Here is a 25,459-nt window from a genome sequence, read left to right on the forward strand (position 1 = left end):
ACCCATCTCCTTCCTCCTACACGTTTTGATCAAGGGGGAGATTTAATTGATGATCATTTGATTGCTAATCCTACTAATTCTATTTCTGGAGATGTTTCTGGTACACAAGTTGGGGTGCCTGGAGCAGAAGGGGACGACACAGCCAGCGAGGCTGATTCCCCTGCGAGATCCGCCTCGGGATCGGTGGCCAGATCCCCGACAGAATCCATCGCGGGATCGCCGCCTGGCAGTGCGTCGTTATTGGCCCGTGGGGCTCGGTCGGCTGACGTGGACAGCGGGACCAGTGCTCCCCACATGCAAGGATCTGCCTCGGGCCAGGGCGCCGGATCTTCTCTGGCAATGTCCTCCGACACAGCCACGCCACACGCCTCTGGGAGCCACACTGAATCCTCAGGAGAGTCAGGGTCGGAATCAACTGCGGCACCTGACGCAGACAGATCTGCTCCGGATCCAGCGCCACGATCTTCTGTGGCTTCTAGGCCTGTAACCAGGCTGCTAAACAGAATTCAGAAACCGGTTAAGCTGTTTGATGGTATGATCAGATATGCAAACTTCTGTGAAACTGGGGAGCCTGAAAATGTTAATGAAGCATTTGGGCATGCAGACTGGAAAAAGGCGATGCATGAAGAATATTCAGCACTTATGAGGAATGAGACGTGGCATCTTGTACCGGCAAAGGAAGGGAAGAATGTCATTGATTGTAAATGGGTATATAAGATCAAGAGGAAATCTGATGGAACCATTGATCACTACAAAACTCGTTTAGTGGCTAAAGGGTTCAAACAGCGGTATGGGATTGATTATGAGGACACCTTTAGTCCGGTGGTAAAAATTGCAACTATTAGGCTTATTTTGTCTATTGCAGTTTCTCAAGGATGGACCCTTCGACAGCTCGACGTACAGAATGCGTTTTTACATGGCGTTCTGGAAGAAGATGTATACATGAGACAACCACCTGGGTTTGAGAAAGGTCAAGGTTTGGTGTGCAAGCTTGATAAGGCGTTATATGGTTTGAAACAAGCGCCAAGAGCATGGTACTCGAGGTTGAGTACTAAACTTCAGTATCTTGGGTTTATTCCCTCTAGGTCAGATACATCATTGTTTTTCTTGACCAAACCAGAAGTCACTATGTTTGTGCTTGTCTATTTTGATGACATAATAGTGGCTAGCTCTAATCCCTCTGCCGTGGGAAGACTTCTTCATCAGCTTCGGGATGATTTTGCCTTGAAAGACTTGGGTGATTTGCATTATTTCTTGGGCATAGAAGTGAAGAAGACGGCTGAAGGTATTACTCTTTCGCAAGGGAGGTATGTGTTGGATTTGCTCAAGAAGGTGGGGATGAGTCATTGCAAGGCTGTTACATCTCCTATGTCCTCGTCTGAAAAAATCTCGGCATATGATGGAGTTCCTTTGCAGACCGAGGATATTACAAGGTACAGAAGTGTGGTTGGAGCCTTACAGTGCCTTACCATGACCCGGCCAGATATCTCTTATTCAGTGAATAAAGTGTGCCAGTTTTTACATGCACCGACTAGTATTCATTGGATGGCTGTCAAGAGAATTATTCGATATCTGAAGCATACTGCACATCTTGGTATGCATATTCGGAGATCACCCTCTTTGCTTGTGAGTGCATTTTCGGACGCTGATTGGGCTGGGTGTTCAGATGATCGCCGTTCTACAGGAGGGTTTGCAGTTTTCTTTGGACCGAATCTGATATCTTGGAGTGCTAGGAAACAGGCGACAGTTTCTCGCTCTAGCACAGAGGCGGAGTACAAGTCATTGGCAAATGCTACGGCTGAAATTATTTGGGTACAGTCCATTCTTGGTGAGATTGGTGTACCTCAACCCAAGGTAGCTTGTTTGTGGTGCGATAACCTTGGAGCAACATATTTGTCTGCTAATCCGGTGTTTCATGCAAGAACTAAGCATATCGAGATAGACTTTCATTTTGTTCGAGAGCGTGTTGCGAACAAGTTGTTAGATGTGCGGTTCATTCCCTCCGGAGACCAGGTGGCAGACGGATTTACTAAACCTCTTCCAGTAAAGCAACTCGAGAACTTCAAACAACATCTGAACTTGGTGAGCTGTGTTTGAGGGGGAGTGTTAAACGAGTTGTATCTAGAAGGAGGTTAGGATTGTACATGATCGTGTCTTGTACTCCACGGTGGTCTAGAGATACAATTGTAGAGATAGATTTGTTATGTTTGTTGAGATGTAAATCTGTTGTAATCTGTACGCCTCCTGAAGGGTACTATATAAAGCAAACCCACGGCATCCAGTTGGATACGCCGAATCAATCTTTCTCTGTAGTTTGATAGTCTGTCCCATTGTCGTGTGATTTTGCACGTCCTCGTGCAACGGATGCACGCGTGGAGAAGCGTGGGAGACACCGCGTTGTCTCTCGCTCCTCACTTCCAGTCACCGGTTTCCTCTTTCTCTCTCTGCATTCAACTCTCTCACTGACATACTAGGCGATGTCGCATCAACCGCCGCCTATGGCCTCCTCGCCTCCCCCGCCTCCTTCCACTCCAACGCTGATGGATGCGGCCATCCGCCCAACTGTGACGAGCTCAAATAAGGCCCTCCTGCGCATCATCTGGGAGTACGAGGCCGGTGGCGCGATTCGGTGGCGCAGATCGATGCTGATCGAGTACTGGTGCTGAATCGGCCTTCACCGGTCGTGACCAGGCCCGCTAGCATGGGAACGCGCAGCGCGGCCGTCGCCGCTCTTCAAGCCGCCAGGATTCCTTCGATGGATCCCTCGACGGGGTATTTTTCACCCATGCCTAGGGTTTCCGTCAGCGAGGGCGGCGGCAATGGCGGCAAGTGCACCATGCTCCAGCAGCGAGATGGAGCCCTCGTCGGGTTCACGTCCACCTTGATGCACGCGTTGAGGCCATGGGGCTAGCCGCGTCCGGCTGCTCCGAATGGCACGCCGCGCTTCGCGCTGCCGCCATTCGGCTGACCCCGTGGTCGTTGGCAGCCTTCAGCTCTGCCTCGCTTTATGACCGCAGCTCCGGCGCCCTACCATCCGACCGCTGCTCCGGCTCCGCCTCCGCCGCCACCTGGATTTGGGGTGCGACCTCCTCGAGCACATATATGCCGGCGCCGGTGTGTTGCCTCCTCCTCCGTCGGGCCCGTTTGATCTCCACCCTATCGTAAGCGCTCTCCATCCCTTCCTCATCTGATAGATGTGAATGTAGATCGGTTTAATGACATTGTAGATCCGATTGATGTCCTGCAGCTCAGATTGATGTCAAAGTAGTGTTTCATGTTTGGCATAACCATGTCAACCATCAGTAGGGTCATATTTAGCTTCACATTTGTATGATGGACTAGACAATGTCAAGTCCATCATGGACATGACAATGTCAATGATACGTCCAAAACGTATCTACTTTCCCGAACACTTTTGCTATTGTTTTGCCTCTAATTTGTGTATTTTGGATACAACTAACACGGACTAACGCTGTTTTCAGCAGAATTGCCCTGGTGTCTTGTTTTTGTGCGGAAACTCAACTTTCAGGAAAACCCCCGGGATTAATTCCAATGGACCTATTTTCACAGAAGATGGACGGAGCCGAAGACCGAGAGGAGGGGGCCACGAGGCGCCCAACCCACAAGGCGGCGCGGTGGGCCCCTGGGCCGCGCCGGCCTATGGTGGCGGCGCCTTGGCCAGCCTCCGACGCCCCCCTTTCGACTACTTAAGGGTTTCGACCTAAAAATGCACGGGGGTTAGACGAAATTGCCAGAAGACATCCAGAACACCGCCGCCATCGCGAAACTTCGTCTCGGGACCAGAAACTCCGTTCTGGCACTCCGCCGAGACGGGGAATTGGAGAGATCATCGCCATCATCACCACCGACGCCTCTCCATCGACCATCCATGCTTCCCCCATCCATGTGTGAGTAATTCCCCCGCTGTAGGCTGAAGGGGATGGTAGGGATTGGATGAGATTGATCATGTAGTCATAAGATTGTTAGGGCATAGTGCCTAGTATCCGTTGTTGGTACTTTTATGATATTGTTGGAACTTGTTATGCTTAATGCTTGTCACTAGGGCCCGAGTGCCATGATCTCAGATCTGAACATGTTATCAATTCATGATGATATTCATTGCTTTATGATCTTACCTGCAAGTTGTATACACATATTGCTGTTCGGAACCCGAGGCCCCAAAGTGACAGAAATTGGACAACCGGAGGGGAAGGCGGTGATATGAGGATCACATGTGTTCACAGAGTGTTAATGCTCTGCTCCGGTGCTCTATTAAAAGGAGTACCTTAATTACCAGTAGATTCCCTAGAGGCCCGACTGCCACCGGCTGGTAGGACAGAAGATGTTGTGCAAGTTTCTCATTGCGAGCACGTACGACTATATATGGAACACATGCCTATGGTTGTTTAGTACTTGGATACTGTTTTATTACTATCTGCAAATGCCCTACCTTGATTGTTACATGAGTTCTCTCATCCATGCAGCGCCCGTTCATCCATCCATGTGCCTACGATATTTTAATTCTGTTGTTTACTATAATCACTACTGCTGTCTTTATTACTCTGCTCGCTTATATTTCACTACTGCTATCTGCTTATAAAACTGTTACTCTCGATAAACTCTTGCGAGCAAGTCTGTTTCCAGTGCAGCTGAATTGACAACTCCGCTGTTAAGGCTTACAAATATTCTTTGGCTCCCCTTGTGTCGAACCAATAAATTGGGTTTTACTTCCCTCGAAGACTGTTGCGATCCCCTATACTTGTGGGTCATAAAGACTATTTTATGGCGCCGTTGCCGGGGAGCATATCTTTATTTGCAAGTTCACCTGGATTGATATTGTTCACTGCAAATTCTCCATCATGGGTAAACCTCGCGATACTAAAGTCGCCATATTACCATCCACTACAAGAAAAGGTACAACTATGAGTACCTCTGCTGCTCTTGATTCACCATCTGTGATAAGTCAACTTGTTTCACCACCACAAGCTTCACGTGTTGGTACTTCTGCTGAAACTGAAAATTCCTCTGATAATTTTGATGATGCTTCTACTGTGCTTGATGATAATGGTTCATTAGGTCTAGACAAATTGAAAATACTGAAATTCCTAATGAAAATATTGTTACACCTGTTAATTCACCTTAGTCTGTTGAATACTCTAGTGATGATCTTGATAAAGATTATGTGGAACTTGATGATGACTTTATTAATAAATGCAATGCTACTACTGATGCAAGTAATATTAAAAAACTTCTTGCACAACGTGCTATTAGATATAAATTGTCTCCTGATCCTAAATTTGCCACATCTCCTATAAACATTAAGGATAAGGATTATGATTTTTCTCTTGATTTATCTCATATATCTATTGTTGAGAAAACACCTTTTTGTGGTACTGAAAAAGAAAGTGCTGTAGAACACATGATTGAGCTGTCTACTCTAAGTAGCTTGTTTTCTGATGATACCAAGAAGCGTACTTATTTTGTTGCTAAAATTTTTCCTTTCTCATTAAAGGATGATGCTAAAACTTGGTATAATAGTTTGCCTCCTGATTCTATTGATAGTCCAAGTGGTTTGCTTGATGTTTTCTTTCGGAAATACTTTCCTGCTAGTGCTCAACATATTGTTTTGCAGAAAATTTATAGTTTTGACCAGGAAGATGGAGAGAAATTGCTCGAAGCTTGGGCAAGATTTTGCTCTCTTATCAGAGCTCGGCCTGGACATGATTTGGAAAAGCATGACCTACTTGATATATTTTATAGTGGACTAACCATTGAGTCTAGGGCATACCTGGATAGTTGTGTTGGTTGTGTTTTCAGGAAAAGAACTCCAGACGAAGCGGAAGAATAATTGGCTAAAATAGGCCGGAATCATGATGATTGGACTACACCTGAACCAACTCCAACGCCAATATTGAATAAGAGGGGTATGATTAAATTAAATGATGAATATATGAGGGAAGCCAAGAAATCTCTTAGAGAAAGGTATTAAATCTGAAGATGTGAAGAATTTACCTCCCATAGAAGATTTATGTAAGATAACTCCCCCTTCATCCATGATTGAGGTACATTCTCTTCAACGCTTTAGTAGGGAAGATATTCCGTACTCAAAACCTCCTGATCAATGTTTAGATGAGTTCGATAATTATATTGTTAAGAAAGATAACTTTAATATGAGAGTAGAGAATCATTTAATGGAAAATTCTCGAGCTATTAGTAAATTGCATGATATTGTGGAGAGAACCTCCAATGATGTTAAGATGCTTGTTAAACATTTTCATATGGTTCAAACTCAAATTGATCAACTCACTAAAGTGCAAAATGACTTGTTAAAAAATAGTTCTAAAGAAAAACATGCTTATGAAGTAACAACTAGAGGTGGTGTTTCTACTCGGGATCCTCTATATCCCGAGGGGCATCCCAAAAGAGTTGAACAAGATTCTCAACGAACCGAAACTAGTGCTCCTTCTAAGAAAAAGAAGAAGAAACATAAAACTGTTGTAGAATCCTCCGAGCCTCGTTAATGATCCTAATAGTATTTCTATTTCGATGCTGAAACTGAAAGTGGTAATGAACATGATAAAGATAATAATAAGAATGATGTTTCTGATAAAGATGAGATTGAAGATGAACCTGAAAAGCATGCTAAAAATAAAAAGTATACTAAAGAAGATTTTATTGCTAAGAAACATGGTAATGAAAGAGAACCTTGGGTTCAAAAGAAAATGCCTTTTCCTGCTAAGAAACTAAAATCAAAGGAAGAAGAACATTATAATAAATTTTGCGATTGGATGAAACCTTTGTTCTTGCAAATTCCTTTGACTGATGCTATTAAATTGCCTCCTTATTCAAAGTATATGAAAGATATTGTCTCTAACAAAAGGAAAATTCCTAATGAGGAGATTTTCACTATGCTTGCTAATTAATCTTTCAATGGCAAAGTTCCAAAGAAGCTGGGCGACCCAGGTATACCGACTATTCCTTGTTCCATCAAGAATAATTATGTTAGAACTGCTCTATGTGATTTGGGAGCAGGAGTTAGTGTTATGCCTTTTTCTCTTTACAAGAGACTTGATTTAGATAAGTTGATACCAACTGATATATCTTTGCAAATGGCTGATAAATCTACTGCTGTTCCTGTTGGTGTATGTGAGGATGTTCCTGTTCAAGTTACTCAAAATTGCTTAATATTAATTGATTATGTTGTGTTGGAAATGCCTGAAGATGATAATATGTCTATTATTGTTGGAAGACCTTTTCTTAACACTGCAGGGGCTGTTATTGATTGCAATAAAGGAAAAGTTACTTTCAATGTTGATGACAAGGAACACACTATTTATTTTCCCAAGAGGATTGATAAAGTATATGGAGTTAATACAATTTCTAATTTGAGATCTATCAAAGTGGGAGATATTGATTGTCCAATATATGAGCCTAAATAAGAATATCAAACTCTTGTGATTGGATCCATAGCAATACAATATAAGGTAACATGATTGATTTGAGGTTTATTTTTTCTTATGACATGTAAAAATTATTTGGTGGCAAGACTTGATCAACCTTGTTAACAAGTATATTTTATATGCATAGAAGAGCTAAACAACATTTCTTTCTTTCTCCACTTGTTTTACTTGATGTAGTACCACTTGTTTTGCAAGATGCTAAGTTGTTTAGAAGTTTGAAAATCTCTTTCTATCCTGAATTAGTAATTTTAACACCCAGAAATGTGCGTTTTTCAAAGTTCTAAAAAATTTACAAAAATTATACTGTTGGTCTTATTTTTCGAAGAGCAACCTGGGAGTGCCTGGGGCTGACCAGTGGGGCACCCCAGGGCTGCCCCCCATGAGCCGGCGCGGCCAAGGAGGGGGGCGCGCCACTCTGTGGTGTGGGCCCCTCCTTGCCCCACTAAGTCATCTCTTCCTCCCATTCTACTCTCTCTCCCGAAAAAAGTCGTACCAACTTTCTCTCACTCGCGTTTTTTTCTCAAGAGCTCAGGATTCTTCGATCTCTTTGCTCAGCCCAGATTTCTGTCTGAAATTTGGCACATTTGCTCTCCGGTATGTGACTCCTCCGATTATCCAAATAGAATTTTGTTTGGTTAAGCGTATCTTGAGTATTTTGATGTTGTAGGTAACATGTTAAGCGAGCTTGCATGCTTGTTCTAAGTTGTAAAAATTGGTTTTGATGCATGTTTAGTACTCTACCAAGTTCCTATAGTAGTTTCCCTCATTTATATGTCTCCAAATCAACTTTTATAATATTTGTTGAAAAATTTCAGAAAAAGAAGATGCATAACCATATCTTTGGAGAAGTGTTCGAAAGAGAGACGACAAGCATGGGGAGGCCCTGATGGCGTGTAACTCACACATTCGTTGGGAACCCCAAGAGGAAGGTATGATGCGCACAGCAGCAAGTTTTCCCTCAGAAAGAAACCAAGGTTTATCGAACCAGGAGGAGCCAAGAAGCACGTTGAAGGTTGATGGCGGCGGGATGTAGTGCGGCGCAACACCAGGGATTCCGGCGCCAACGTGGAACCTGCACAACACAACCAAAGTACTTTGCCCCAACGAAACAAGTGAGGTTGTCAATCTCACCGGCTTGCTGTAACAAAGGATTAACCGTATTGTGTGGAAGATGATTGTTTGCAGAAAACGAGTAGAACAAGTATTGCAGTAGATTGTATGCGATGTAAAGAATAGGACCGGGGTCCACAGTTCACTAGAGGTGTCTCTCCCATAAGGTAAATAGCATGTTGGGTGAACAAATTACAGTCGGGCAATTGACAAATAGAGAGGGCATAACAATGCACATACATGATATGATAAGTATTGTGAGATTTAATTGGGCATTACGACAAAGTACATAGACCGCTATCCGAGCATGCATCTATGCCTAAAAAGTCCACCTTCAGGTTATCATCCGAACCCCTTCCGGTATTAAGTTGCAAACAACGAGACAATTGCATTAAGTATGGTGTGTAATGTAATCAATAACTACATCCTCGGACATAGCATCAATGTTTTATCCCTAGTGGCAACAGCACATCCACAACCTTAGAACTTTACATCACTCGTCCCAGATTTAATGGAGGCATGAACCCACTATCGAGCATAAATACTCCCTCTTGGAGTTAAGAGTAAAAACTTGGCCAGAGCCTCTACTAATAACGGAGAGCATGCAAGATCATAAACAACACATAGGTAATAGATTGATAATTAACATAACATAGTATTCTCTATCCATCGGATCTCGACAAACACAACATATAGAATTACAGATAGATGATCTTGATCATGTTAGGCAGCTCACAAGATCCAACAATGAAGCACATAAGGAGAAGACGACCATCTAGCTACTGCTATGGACCCATAGTCCAGGGGTGAACTACTCACTCATCACTCCGGAGGCGACCATGGCGGTGAAGAGTCCTCCGGGAGATGATTCCCCTCTCCGGCAGGGTGCCGGAGGTGATCTCCAGAATCCCCCGAGATGGGATTGGCGGCGGCGGTGTCTCGATGAAGGTTTTCCGTATCGTGGCTCTCGGTACCGGGGGTTTCGCGACGGAGGCTTTAAGTAGGCGAAAGGGTAGGTCGGGAGGCGACGCGAGGGGCCCACACCACGGGCCGGCGCGGCCGGGGCTCGGGCCGCGCCGCCCTGGTGTGTCGCCACCTCGTGGCCCCACTTCGACTCTCCCTCGGACTTCTGGAAGCTTCGTGGCAAAATAGGACCCTGGGCGTTGATTTCGTCCAATTCCGAGAATATTTCCATTGTAGGATTTCTGAAACCAAAAACAGCAGAAAACAAGAATCGGCTCTTCGGCATCTTGTTAATAGGTTAGTGCCGGAAAATGCATAAATACGACATATAATGTGTATAAAACATGTAGATATCATCAATAATGTGGCATGGAACATAAGAAATTATCGATACGTCGGAGACGTATCGGCATCCCCAAGCTTAGTTCTGCTCGTCCCGAGCAGGTAAACGATAACAAAGATAATTTCTGGAGTGACATGCCATCATAAACTTGATCATACTATTATAAGCATATGTAATGAATGCAGCGATCAAAACAATGGTAATGACATGAGTAAACAAATGAATCATAAAGCAAAGACTTTTCATGAATAGTACTTCAAGACAAGCATCAATAAGTCTTGCATAAGAGTTAACTCATAAAGCAATAAATCAAAGTAAAGGTATTGAAGCAACACAAAGGAAGATGAAGTTTCAGCGGTTGCTTTCAACTTATAACATGTATATCTCATGGATAGTGTCAATGTAAAGTAATATAACAAGTGCAATATGCAAGTATGTAGGAATCAATGCACAGTTCACACAAGTATTTGCTTCTTGAGGTGGAGAGAGATAGGTGAACTGACTCAACATAAAAGTAAAAGAAAGGTCCTTCAAAGAGGAAAGCATCGATTGCTATATTTGTGCTAGAGCTTTTAGTTTGAAAACATGAAAAGTTTTTGTCAACGGTAGTAATAAAGCATATGTATTATGTAAGTTATATCTTACAAGTTGCAAGCCTCATGCATAGTATACTAATAGTGCTCGCACCTTGTCCTAATTAGCTTGGACTAGCGGGATCATCGCAATACACATGTTTTAACCAAGTGTCACAAAGGGGTACCTCCATGCCGCCTGTACAAAGGTCCAAGGAGAAAGCTCGCATTTTGGATTTCTCGCTTTTGATTATTCTCAACTTAGACATCCATACCGGGACAACATGGACAACAGATAATGGACTCCTCTTTAATGCATAAGCATGTAGCAACAATTAGTGTTCTCATATGAGATTGAGGATATATGTCCAAAAATGAAACTTCCACCATGATTCATGGCTTTAGTTAGCGGCCCAATGTTCTTCTCTAACAATATGCATGCTCTAACCATTAAAGTGGTAGATCTCTCTTACTTCAGACAAGACGGACATGCATAGCAACTCACATGATATTCAACAAAGAGTTGATGGCGTCCCCGAAGCATGGTTATCGCACAACAAGCAACTTAATAAGAGATAAAGTGCATAAGTACATATTCAATACCACAATAGTTTTTAAGGCTATTTTGTCCCATGAGCTATATATTGCAAAGGCGAATGATGGAAATTTAAAGGTAGCACTCAAGCAATTTACTTTGGAATGGCGGAGAAATACCATGTAGTAGGTAGGTATGGTGGACACAAATGGCATAGTGGTTGGCTCAAGGATTTTGGATGCATGAGAAGTATTCCCTCTCGATACAAGGTTTAGGCTAGCAAAGTTATTTGAAACAAACACAAGGATGAACCGGTGCAGCAAAACTCACATAAAAGACATATTGTAAACATTATAAGACTCTACACCGTCTTCCTTGTTGTTCAAAACTCAATACTAGAAATTATCTAGACCTTAGAGAGACCAATTATGCAAACCAAATTTTAGCAAGCTCTATGTATTTCTTCATTAATGGGTGCAAAGTATATGATGCAAGAGCTTAAACATGAGCACAACAATTGCCAAGTATCAAATTATTCAAGACATTTTAGAATTACTACATGTAGCATTTCCCGATTCCAACCATATAACAATTTAACGAAGAAGATTCAACCTTCGCCATGAATACTATGAGTAAAGCCTAAGGACATATTTGTCCATATGCAATAGCGGAGCGTGTCTCTCTCCCACACAATGAATGCTAGGATCCATTTTATTCAAACAAAAACAAAAACAAAAACAAACAGACGCTCCAAGCAAAGTACATAAGATGTGACTCGAATAGAAATATAGTTTCGGGGAGGAACTCGATGATGTTGTCGATGAAGAAGGGGATGCCTTGGGCATCCCCATGCTTAGACGCTTGAGTCTTCTTAGAATATGCAGGGGTGAACCACCGGGGCATCCCCAAGCTTAGAGCTTTCACTCTCCTTGATCATATTGCATCATTTCCCTCTCTTGATCCTTGAAAACTTCCTTCACACCAAACTTCAAGCAAACTCATTAGAGGGTTAGTGCACAATCAAAAATTCACATGTTCAGAGGTGACACAATCATTATTAATACTTCTGGACATTGCACAAAGCTACTGGACATTAATGGATCAAAGAAATTCATCCAACATAGCAAAAGAGGCAATGCGAAATAAAAGGCAGAATCTGTCAAAACAGAACAGTTCGTAAATACGAATTTTAAAATGGCACCAGACTTGCTCAAATGAAAATGCCCAAATTGAATGAAAGTTGCGTACATATCTGAGGATCACGCACGTAAATTGGCATATTTTTCTGAGCTACCTACAGAGAGGCAGGTCGAAATTCGTGACAGCAAAGAAATCTGTAACTGCGCCGTAATCCAAATCTAGTATGAACCTTACTATCAAAGACTTTACTTGGCACAACAAAACACAAAACTAAGATAACGAGAGGTTGCTACAGTAGTAAACAACTTCCAAGACTCAAATATAAAACAAAAATACTGTAGTAAAAACATGGGTTGTCTCCCATAAGCGCTTTTCTTTAACGCCTTTCAGCTAGGCGCAGAAAGCGTAAATCATGTATTATCAAGAGATGAAGCATCGACATCATAATTTGTTCTAATAATAGAATCAAAAGGTAACTTCATTCTCTTTCTAGGGAAGTGTTTGATACCTTTCTTGAGAGGAAATTGATATTTAATATTACCTTCCTTCATATCAATGATAGCTCCAACAGTTCGAAGAAAAGGTCTTCCCAATATAATGGGACAAGATGCATTGCATTCAATATCCAAGACAACAAAATCAACGGGGACAAGGTTATTATTAACCATAATACGAACATTATCAACTCTCCCCAAAGGTTTCTTTTTAGAATTATTAGCGAGATTAACATCCAAATAACAATTTTTCAATGGTGGCAAGTCAAGCATATCATAGACTTTCTTAGGCATAACAGAAATACTTGCACCAAGATCACATAAAGCATTACAATCAAAATCATTGACCCTCATCTTAATGATGGGCTCCCAACCATCTTCTAGCTTTCTAGGAATAGAGGTTTCAAGTTTTAGTTTCTCTTCTCTAGCTTTGATGAGAGCATTTGTAATATGTTTTGTAAAGGCCAAATTTATAGCACTAGCATTGGGACCTTTAGCAAGTTTTTGTAAAAATTTATAACTTCAGAGATGTGACAATCATCAAAATCTAAATCATTATGAGCTACAGCAATGGGATCATCATCCCCAATGTTGGAAAAAATTTCAGCAGTTTTATCACAGGCAGTTTCAGCAGTTTTAGCAATTTCAGGCAGTTTTGTACGCTTTGCACTAGGAGTAGGAACATTGCCAACACCAATTCTTTCACCATTAGTAGTAGGAGGTGCAGCAACATGTTGAGCATTAACATTACTAGTGGTGGTAATAGTCCAAACTTTAGCTACATTATTCTCTTTAGCTAGTTTTTCATTTTCTTCTCTATCCCACCTAGCACGCAATTCAGCCATTAATCTTATATTCTCATTAATTCTAACTTGGATGGCATTTGCTGTAGTAAAAATTTTATTTTCAATATCCTTATTAGGCATAACTTTTGATTTTAAAAGATCAACATCAGAGGCAAGTCTATCAACTCTAGAAGCAAGAATATCAATTTTATCAAGCTTTTCCTCAACAGATTTGTTAAAAGCAGTTTGTGTACTAATAAATTCTTTAAGCATGGCTTCAAGACCAGGGGGTACACTCCTATTATTGTTGTAAGAATTCCCATAAGAATTACCATAACCATTACCATTAGCAGAAGGATATGGCCTATAGTTATTACCAGAATTGTTCCTATAAGCATTGTTGTTGAAATTATTATTTTCAATGGAATTCACATCAACATTTTCTTCTTGAGCAACCAATGAAGCTAAAGGAACATTATTAGGATCAACATTAGTCCTATCATTCACAAGCATAGACATAATAGCATCAATCTTATCACTCAAGGAAGAGGTTTCTTCGACAGAATTTACCTTCTTACCTTGTGGAGCTCTTTCCGTGTGCCATTCAGAGTAATTGATCATCATATCATCAAGAAGCTTTGTAGCCTCCCCCAAAGTGATGGACATAAAGGTACCTCCAGCAGCTGAATCCAATAGGTTCCGCGAAGAAAAATTCAGTCCTGCATAAAAGGTTTGGATGATCATCCAAGTAGTCAGTCCATGGGTTGGGCAATTCTTTACCAAAGATTTCATTCTCTCCCAAGATTGAGCAACATGTTCATTATCTAATTGCTTAAAATTCATTATGCTACTTCTCAAAGATATAATTTTAGCGGGAGGATAATATCTACCAATAAAAGCATCCTTACATTTAGTCCATGAATCAATACTATTCTTAGGCAAAGATAGCAACCAATCTTTAGCTCTTCCTCTTAATGAGAAAGGAAATAATTTCAATTTTATAATATCACCATCTACATCCTTATACATTTGCATTTCACATAGTTCAACAAAATTATTAAGATGGGCAGCAGCATCATCAGAACTAACACCAGAAAATTGCTCTCTCATAACAAGATTAAGTAAAGCAGGTTTAATTTCAAAGAATTCTGCTGTAGTAGCAGGTGGAGCAATAGGTGTGCATAGGAAATCATTATTATTTGTGGTTGTGAAGTCACACAACTTAGTATTTTCAGGGGTATTCATTTTAGCAACAGTAAATAAAGCAAACTAGATAAAGTAAATGCAAGTAACTAATTTTTGTGTGTTTTTGATATAGAGAACAAGGCAGTAAATAAAGTAAAGCTAGCAACTAATTTTTTGTGTGTTTTGATATAATGCAGCAAACAAGAAAGTAAATAAAATAAAGCAAGACAAAAACAAAGTAAAGAGATTGGATTGTGGAGACTCCCCTTGCAGCGTGTCTTGATCTCCCCGGCAACGGCGCCGAGAAAATATGCTTGATGGCGTGTAACTCACACATTCGTTGGGAACCCCAAGAGGAAGGTATGATGCGCACAGCAGCAAGTTTTCCCTCGAGAAAGAAACCAAGGTTTATCGAACCAGGAGGAGCCAAGAAGCACGTTGAAGGTTGATGGCGGCGGGATGTAGTGCGGCGCAACACCGGGGATTCCGGCGCCAACGTGGAACCCGCACAACACAACCAAAGTACTTTGCCCCAACGAAACAGTGAGGTTGTCAATCTCACCAGCTTGCCGTAACAAAGGATTAACCGTATTGTGTGGAAGATGATTGTTTGCGTAAAACGATGAGAACAAGTATTGCGGTAGATTGTATGCGATGTAAAGAATAGGACCGGGGTCCACAGTTCACTAGAGGTGTCTCTCCCATAAGGTAAATAGCATGTTGGGTGAACAAATTACAGTCAGGCAATTGACAAATAGAGAGGGCATAACAATGCACATACATGATATGATAAGTATTGTGAGATTTAATTGGGCATTACGACAAAGTACATAGACCGCTATCCAGCATGCATCTATGCCTAAAAAGTCCACCTTCAGGTTATCATCCGAACCCCTTCCGGTATTAAGTTGCAACAACAGACAATTGCATTAAGTATGGTGTGTAATGTAATCAATAACTACATCCTCGGACATAGCATCAATGTTTTATCCCTAGTGGCAACAGCACATCCACAACCTTAGAACTTTCTGTCACTCGTCCCGCATTTAATGGAGGCATGAACCCACTATCGAGCATAAATACTCCCTCTTGGAGTTAAGAGTAAAAACTTGGCCGAGCCTCTACTAATAACGGAGAGCATGCAAGATCATAAACAACACATAGGTAATAGATTGATAATTAACATAACATAGTATTCTCTATCCATCGGATCCCGACAAACACAACATATAGAATTACGAGATAGATGATCTTGATCATGTTAGGCAGCTCACAAGATCCAACAATGAAGCACATAAGGAGAAGACGACCATCTAGCTACTGCTATGGACCCATAGTCCAGGGGTGAACTACTCACTCATCACTCCGGAGGCGACCATGGCGGTGAAGAGTCCTCCGGGAGATGATTCCCCTCTCCGGCAGGGTGCCGGAGGTGATCTCCGTAATCCCCCGAGATGGGATTGGCGGCGGCGGCGTCTCGCAAGGTTTTCCGTATCGTGGCTCTTGGTACCGGGGGTTTCGCGACGGAGGCTTTAAGTAGGCGAAAGGGTAGGTCGGAGGCGACGCGAGGGGCCCACACCACAGGCCGGCGCGGCCGTGGCCCGGGCCGCGCCGCCCGGTGTGTCGCCACCTCGTGGCCCCACTTCGACTCTCCCTCGGACTTCCGGAAGCTTCGTGGCAAAATAGGACCCCGGGCGTTGATTTCGTCCAATTCCGAGAATATTTCCTTTGTAGGATTTCGAAACCAAAAACAGCGTAGAAACAAAGAATCGGCTCTTTGGCATCTTGTTAATAGGTTAGTGCCGGAAAATGCATAAATACGACATATAATGTGTATAAAACATGTAGATATCATCAATAATGTGGCATGGAACATAAGAAATTATCGATACGTCGGAGACGTATCAAGCCCTCAAGGGCAGCCACCCGAATTAGACGATCCTATAATGAGGATATCATCGCACCGAGCTTCGAAGTTGAAGAGGATAATGGAGTTCCTAATGCTTCATCCTTTCCATGCTATGACTTTTTGCGTAATGCAGGGCTGCTTGATGACTTCTTGTTCCTCATCAATAATGTGGGCTTATCTACCTATATGGAAGATGAGAGGAGTCAATACTACATGCTAACTAAAATCTTTGTTGAAAGCTTTAAGTTCAATAACACACATTCACACCATCAGTTTCATTTAGGATTTATGATAGGCCTATTACTATGAAGTTGAAGGATTTTTGTGTTGCATTGGATATTACTCTTGTAGGTACAGCGAAGAAGATCGAGAAAAGCCCCAAATATTTGACGGAGCTCTATCGAGAAGTTACCAATGATGATGGCCGTGCCATTCAGCGCGGCAAGATAAGAAACATTCAACTCCCTGCCATTAGATATTTCGCTTACTACCTTGCTACTAGCATTCTTGGTAGGGACAACACTAGCAACATTTCTAGTTATCATCTTGCTTTTCTAGTTGCTGCACTTACTGGGAATACACCTTATCATCTTGGTGCTCTTGTTTCTCGTCGTTTATCCAATAAGGGGCCTATTTTTGGAGGAATTGTTGCCTCACGTATTATGGCATATCTAGATCTTCCTCTTGATCCTACTGATGAGAAATTAACTCCTATAAGGCTTGATATTGCTGCTATGAAGAGTCACCAATTTGTCACAACCGACTCTAGTTTAGAAAATATTGTCTATAAAATGTTGTTTATTGACGGGGATGAGAGGGAAATCCCTTTGCCGCAGGCCGATTTGTTCAGTGTTCACAGGAGACCGTGGTCGCGCTCTAAGGAGGAGGTGGATGAGCAGCTGAGGATACATGGTTTCCACCAGCAGCATGACTCTGAGGACGCCGAGCCCTCCTATGGGTACACCGTCACATATCCTGGTGCGTCTTCCAAAGATATACCTGCAACAGGATCCTTCTTCATCATACTACGGAGGTGCCACTTCATGGGCACCATGGGATTGATCTCCACTTAGGACAAAAGCCTAAGCTTTGGGGGAGGTATACCGGCATCACTCATTCATTGCATATTACAATTGACGGATACTTGTACATGCTTGTTTAGCTTTTTAAGGTGGTTTCTAATAAGAGGGAGATGATATTTGGGGAAGTGCTGTTTGAAAACAGATTCTGGACTGGTACTAAAAAAAATCCTGTGCGTAGCCAGAACGTTATTTTGAGCTGAAAATTTTTGTGCATGTTCCCCAGGTTATTATCTAACTTTCATTAGTTGAGCACTTTTCGAGTTGAGCAGCGGAAGATTTTCGTAAAAATAGATTACTGTACTGCTGTCAAGTTTTGGCAGATTTCTGCCACTTTGCTTTTCTGTGATTCTTTTAGTCTTCATTCTCTTGTTTTTGCTTTGTTTCTTTTCTAAAACACAAAAAGACCAAAAATATTTCTGTTGTTTCTCTTTATTATTTGTTTATTTCGGTTTCTTGTTCTTATTTTGCTTTATTTGCTATCGTTAGGTTGCTATGAGAAAATCCAAAAAGATTTTTGCTTTGTTTGCTTGTTTCCTTTTGTTCTTGTTTCCAATTCGAAAACATCAAAAATATTTGTTGTTCTTCTTTGGTTTTGTAAATTTCATTATGGAGTTCAGCGGTCTCCGGTGGCTGGAGCTTGGTTTTCATTCCATATTATTCAAGCTACACAAGTGAAAGGCAATAATGACGATCTACGACAACTCGACTGTGGTGAGAGGCTGGTATGAACTCTATTTGTTTTCATTTTTGTACATATACTCATCCATGTGAGCATGCTTAGCTGGTTCATGTGAGGTATATGTCATTTAAGATAGTCTAGTAGTTCATGATCTCTCATGTTTAGCTCCAATTTATTAATATGAGTAGCATGTCATAAATATTTGCTTGCATTGTTTTATTCATAGATAGGTATGACATTGTGGTATCCTTCTCTGAATAATTCACTTGAATCGACTTGGCACATGCCCACGCATGCATATGACTGAACAAAAGTCAATTAAGCCTCGATGGTTTACTTTGCCTCAGAGTTCTTGTATCACTTTTATGCCTCTGTTAATTTATTTTGTCGCAAGCATGATTATGACAGTTATTGCTCTCTTGATTGTCGCTTCCCAGCCTATTGCTAGCCTTCACTTGTACCGAGCGGGAACGCTGCTCGTGCTTCCAAACCCCTGAAAACCAAGTTATTCCAAAGTGTCCACCATAAATACCTATGCATGGCATTTCAAACCATTCCAAGTAAATTCTCATGTGCTACCTTTAAACATTCAAAATACTTCTCAATTTGTGTCAATGTTTTATAGCTCATGAGGAAGTATGTGGTGTTTTATCTTTCAACCTTGTCATTTACTCCTGACAGACTTTCACCAATGGACTAGTGGCACATCCGCTTATCCAATAATTTTGCAAAAAGAGCTGGCAACGGGGTGCCCAGCCCCAATTAATCAACCTTCATAAATAATTCTCTTCACATGTTTTGTCCTGATCTATCAGTAAGCAACTTAATTTGCAAATAGACACTCCTCTATGGTATGTGAATGTTGGAAGGCACCCGAGGATTCGGTTAGCCATGGCTTGTGTAAGCAAAGGTTGGGGGGAGTGTCATCCATAATGAAACTAAAATACATGTGTAAACAAAAGAGAAGAGGGATGCTCTACCTTGCTGGTAGAGATAACGTCCTTCATGGGAGACACTCTTGAAAGTCTGGTTGACGAGGTAGTTAGAGTACCCACTATCATTCGTTGACAACAACAAACACCTCTCAAAACAATTTTACTTCTGTCTTTAGAAAAATGAAAAGCTCTAGCACATGTTAATCCCCGCTTCCCTCTGCGAAGGGTCAATCTTTTACTTTTATGTTGAGTCACCATCCTTTCTTTGAGCACCTTCTTGAGAGCATAATTGTCATTCTTAGTGTAATATGCTTGTCCCAAAATATGGTTAACTGTGGTATAACTTTGATGCTTTTATCTTTGATACTCTTTACTTCTAGTCTTTCCATGAAATTCAGAGGTGCCTGGGCATTTATGTTTTGCTATACAAATACGGGCAAGCGAGATACCACTTTATTATATCCTTTTATGAATATTGCAATCTTGCTGATAGACATGATTCATGATGCTTATTATTAATTTGTTGGTACCTTTTCCATGATTGACATAGCTATTAGATGACTTTATTTGCATGTATCTTATTATGAATTGCCTAAGTACTTGTCCATATCATGAGAATATTTACATCATATGAACAAATGTGTTCGTGAAAGTTCTTTTATCGCACTCGCTTGTTAATCGAATTGCTTGAGGACAAGCAATAAGCTAAGCTTGGGGGAGTTGATACGTCCAAAACGTATCTACTTTCCCGAACACTTTTGCTATTGTTTTGCCTCTAATTTGTGTATTTTGGATACAACTAACACGGACCAACGCTGTTTTCGCAGAATTGCCCCGGTGTCTTGTTTTTGTGCGTAAACTCAACTTTCGGGAAAATCCCCGGGATTAATTCCAATGGGCTTATTTTCACGGAAGATGGACGGAGCCGAAGACCGTAAGGAGGGGGCCACGAGGCGCCCACCCCACAAGGCGGCGCGGTGGGCCCCTGGGCCGCGCCGGCCTATGGTGGCGGCGCCTCGGCCAGCCTCCGACGCCCCCCTTTCGACTAATTAAGGGTTTCGACCTAAAAACACACGGGGGTTAGACAAAATTGCCAGAAGACATCCAGAACACCGCCGCCGTCGCGAAACTCCGTCTCGGGACCAGAAACTCCGTTCTGGCACTCCGCCGGGACGGGGAATTGGAGGAGATCATCGCCATCATCACCACCGACGCCTCTCCATCGACCATCCATGCTTCCCCCATCCATGTGTGAGTAATTCCCCCGCCGTAGGCTGAAGGGGATGGTAGGGATTGGATGAGATTGATCATGTAATAGTCATAAGATTGTTAGGGCATAGTGCCTAGTATCCGTTGTTGGTACTTTTATGATATTGTTGCAACTTGTTATGCTTAATGCTTGTCACTATGGCCCGAGTGCCATGATCTCAGATCTGAACATGTTATCAATTCATGATGATATTCATTGCTTTATGATCTTACCCGCAAGTTGTATACACATATTGCTGTCCGGAACCGAGGCCCCAAAGTGACAGAAATTGGGACAACCGGAGGGGAAGGCGGTGATATGAGGATCACATGTGTTCACAGAGTGTTAATGATTTGCTCCGGTGCTCTATTAAAAGGAGTACCTTAATTACCAGTAGATTCCCTAGAGGCCCGGCTGCCACCGGCTGGTAGGACAGAAGATGTTGTGCAAGTTTCTCATTCCGAGCACGTACGACTATATATGGAACACATGCCTATGGTTGTTTAGTACTTGGATACTGTTTTATTACTATCTGCAAATGCCCTACCTTGATTGTTACATGAGTTCTCTTATCCATGCAGCGCCCGTTCATCCATCCCCGTGCCTACAGTATTTTAATCCTCGCTGTTTACTATAATCACTACCGCTGTCTTTATTACTCGTCGCTTATATTTCACTACACGCTATCGCTATGAAACCGTTGCTACCGATAAACTCTTGCGAGCAAGTCTGTTTCCAGGTGCAGCTGAATTGACAACTTCGCTGTTAAGGCTTACAAATATTATTTGGCTCCCCTTGTGTCGAATCAATAAATTGGGTTTTACTTCCCTCGAAGACTGTTGCGATCCCCTATACTTGTGGATAATCAGTCAACTCCATGATGGAGCTTGAGCTTGTGATGGCCATGCCAATGTCAAGTCCATGATGGGTCGAGCTTGTGATGGGCATGACAATGTCAAGTCCATGATGGAGCTTGACATTGGCATGGCCATGATGATCTTGTGATTGTCATGGCCATCATGGACTTGATCTTGTCATTGTCATCATGGAGCTTGAGCTTTCATGGCCATCATGGACTTGATCTTGTCATTGGCATTGGAGCTCACCAAAGCAAGTATTGCTAACTCTTTTCATTCCCATTCCATCTGCAGAACTAGCCCTTCCTGGAAACATTCCCGGAAGGGCCCATACTGGAGGCAAGGGACATAGACGTCCGGGTGCAGCTTCGTGACCCCAATGAAGGGTTCATGGAAGCCCACCGGTAGATCACCGCGCCAAGGGTTCACGCCGGCCGTTCTGCTGACCTAGGGTACGGTCCCAGCAGCGGGTGCCGGCGTTCTTCGTGCAGCTGGAGAGCCAGGACTTCCGTGCCCTCGTCGTGCCGCCCTACATGGAGCAGCACCTGAACAACAAGTTCAAGCTGAAGAACAATGGCCCGCCGGTGAAGGTGGCCTTGTACATGGACGAGCGCTGCGAGTGGAAGTTGCAGCTCCAGTGGAGGTCCAAGCGCGTCGACTTCATCAAGTCCTGGAGCGAGCTTGCCGTCAGGGCTGACCTCCACGTCGACGACACGATCATCTTCACCCCTAAGGATGAAGGCTTCAAGGTCAACCTCTTTAGGAAGGAGACTTCCTGCTCCAGCATCTTCAGTTGAAGGAAGCATTGCGAGGGCCCTTATGCTGATCCTCGCCATTAAGGTTTTGTGCTTGATCCATGTCTCTGCTGATGTCAAGATGTTAGTTGTTGTGATGGCCTCCAGGAGGCTGTTAAACACTTGCTTTCGTGCATATGTGCCTTTAATATTGGCCTCTAGAGGCTGTTGAACATTGCTTTTGGACCTAGGTTGTCTGCCCCTAGGTTTAAGTAGGTGTCTTACCACTCTGACGCTAGGATTAGGTACTAAGTACTATGTTTCATGTGTATATAGCTGTGTGTTGTGTTTATTGATCGTCTTGTGTGCCGTTATGAGATGGTAAAGTCACCATATTTGAATGTGGTGAGGAGAAGCACAGCCTGGGTGTCCAAAATGGCAACCAAACACATGTGTTGTGGCTAAACAGAGATGGAACACTTTTTCCAGGCATCCAAACAACCTGCACTTCTGTACGCAGCGATGCTACACAAGAGACCAAACATTGGGCCAAATCTGGCCCGTGGCCCGTTCGCTACGCGCAGGGGCACCCATCTCACTGCGTCAGTTGTGCAGGATTCCGGCCTAGCCTACCAAACGTGCCCCTAGCACCTGTAGCTGGCTTGCTTCACGTCCCGCTCTTTGCTTACGAGTTAAAACATAAGGCCTAAGCTCAGCTTTAAATTAATAAAGTCACGAACGGCACAGGATTACAGGATGATGAGAGAAAAACTTACAAGACAACAACACACAGAAGCACACACCGAAAACACGACACATAGCTTGATCGTCGGAGCCCTCAGCCACCAAGGCAAAGCCCTACACCTTGAAGTGGCGATAGTTGACACTCGGAGGGGCTCGTCATCGAGGAGGGAACCACCATGCGTACATAAAAGGGCCAAAGGCCATGGTCCGTCTCCGAAGCCAAAGGAAGCGCATGCTCCCTCGCCCTGAATCAAAGGGCGCCATACCGTCAGCCAGAGTCGCTCACCCTAGAGCTCAAACGGAGGACAGGGACATAGGGACCAAAGAGTAGAGGCCAGGACTGGGCACCAAGAACCGCCAAGACCACCACAAGACCAGCTCCACCGCCGGACATGAGAACTCGCCCGTCCTAACGCAAGTTGAAGATGCCACGAAGGAACATCAGCGCAAAGAAAAGGCGCCCTCGCCAGAGAACCGAAGAAGAACGCTACATGATTGGGTGCATGTGCTTGACGCACTGATGAATGCATGTTACAATATATTCTAGGAATGTAAAATATGCTACTTACCACTAATATCACGCTCATTTAGTTCCAACTATGCATATTTATGAATGTTTACAAGTTTTTCTTTATTTTCAAATGAGTGTTGCACAACGTACTATTAGTTTTTTACGGATTTTATTATTTTTTCTTGCCTTTTATATGTGTGTAGGTGCAAGGGGCAATTATGGATAATGCATGGCAAGGAAAACAAAGGAGGTGCAAATATGGACGAGGTACATCCACCAGACTTAGCCATTTGAAGAGTGAAAAAAGTGTTTTTTTCATAATCACAAAATACAAATCCAATACCATGGTGTTCTACCCCTTCACCATACGAGTTCAACGAGCCGAAGAGCATCAAAATTGGAGTCTGTATGAGGAAATTATCTCCATTTTACTATGGGCACAAGAAAAGATAACGGGCATGCATAGGGGCAGGGGCGCACCGTGCCCGTATCACCTACGGGGACAACGGGAAATCCTAGTTTTGAGACGTTTCTTCACTGTTTCTACCACATTTGGATCCTAGGGTTCTGCCAAGTCATATGGACGGTATTGGGAGGTCCTAGGGGCCCTCTTGGGCCTATAAAAAGAGGGGAGAAACCAAGGGAGAGAGAGTCATCCCTCTTCATACATCTCCATAGCCATCATGGCAGAGCCCTTCCGCCGCCACACCTCAGATCTAGATCTAGATCTTCATCAACACCACCACATCATCCAAGCAAGAGGATGAGGAGAAGGAGACACCCTCACCTTCACTGCACACTGTTCATCATCGTCATCTCCTTCGGTGTCGCGTTCTCTATTCCCTTGTTCTAGTTCTAGAATTTGTAATATTGAACATTATGATTTCAATGGAGTATTCTTTGTGTTCGTCTATGTTTGAGTAATTTATTTGGTTCTAGGTCAAGGTATGATCTAGTATGCATTGTTAGACCTTGTGGCTTAATCTAGTAAATTACTCTCTCATCTAGTGACAGACATAAGATAGATGTGTTCATGTGATCCTTTGGTTCAAAGTGTATTATTGTCTTGCAATTAAGAGTGACCACACGCGATGCTCTATGTAGTACACTCATGTGACAACTCGGTTACCATAGGAGATCGTTAATTTATCTAAACAAATATCTTGTGTAATCCCATTGGATGGCTACATCTATGGTTGCCCCTCAAGTAATAGTGAAAACGAAAGCCTAGACACCGCCCTTACTCTATTCAATCCTATATTTAGATCCCCTTTCTTCTTTAATTTTAATTAGTTCTTATTTACTTTATTTTGTGTTCAACTAGTTGCACATAATCTCTCAACTATTGCATTTCCATTAACTTACAGAGTAGGCTATCTCCAAACCATTATTTTGATGCGAACGTGGCTGCGTTTGACAACACAGTTGTGGGGCTATATTATTTCCATTCACAAAGCTTCTGCCAGACGAATGTTAATAAATATTTGCTGCTACCCTGTTGTTGATCTAGGTTAAGCAATTGTTGGTTTGCATAGTAAAACCTAGGCATCACGCACCTCTACCAAACCCGCTACCATTAAAAGACAAGAATGGAAACCCACTGTAGGAGTTCGAGGTTGAGGCCAATGTCAGGGATCTCATGGAGTCATGCATGACCAAGGAGCTCAGTATTCAGTTTGAGAACGCTCATCCCTTTGAGGTGATGGGTGAATTAAATCTAAGGTTCCACGGTCATATTCGAGTTTAAGGCTACAAGTTAACTTGGCCATGACTGTGGAACTCGAATAAAATTTGAAATAAAATTGCACAATCAAACTCTATTGAAGATAGAAATTCTGAAATTTTAAGTTGTGCAAAAATTGTTTTAGAGGATGATATGACTAAGTCCTAATGAATATGTGAACTATAAATTGATAAGTCATGCATATGCGATGTATGAAATTCAATAAAGTTATACATCATCAAATGAGATAATTTTCAAGACGATCTTGCTAAAGTTTCAACGGATATGAGATAACCTTTGAAAGAATCGAAATCTGGAATTTGTTTGTTCAAATTTTACAAAATATATTAAATTGTTGTGATTAAAATTCAGAAATTGGTATTGTCTTCAATTTTATAAAAAAATGTCATAGTAATTATGAGAATATTCTTATGATTATGAAAATATTG

The sequence above is a fragment of the Lolium rigidum genome, chromosome 4, assembly GCF_022539505.1.
Source record: "Lolium rigidum isolate FL_2022 chromosome 4, APGP_CSIRO_Lrig_0.1, whole genome shotgun sequence".
Lineage (NCBI taxonomy): Eukaryota > Viridiplantae > Streptophyta > Magnoliopsida > Poales > Poaceae > Lolium > Lolium rigidum.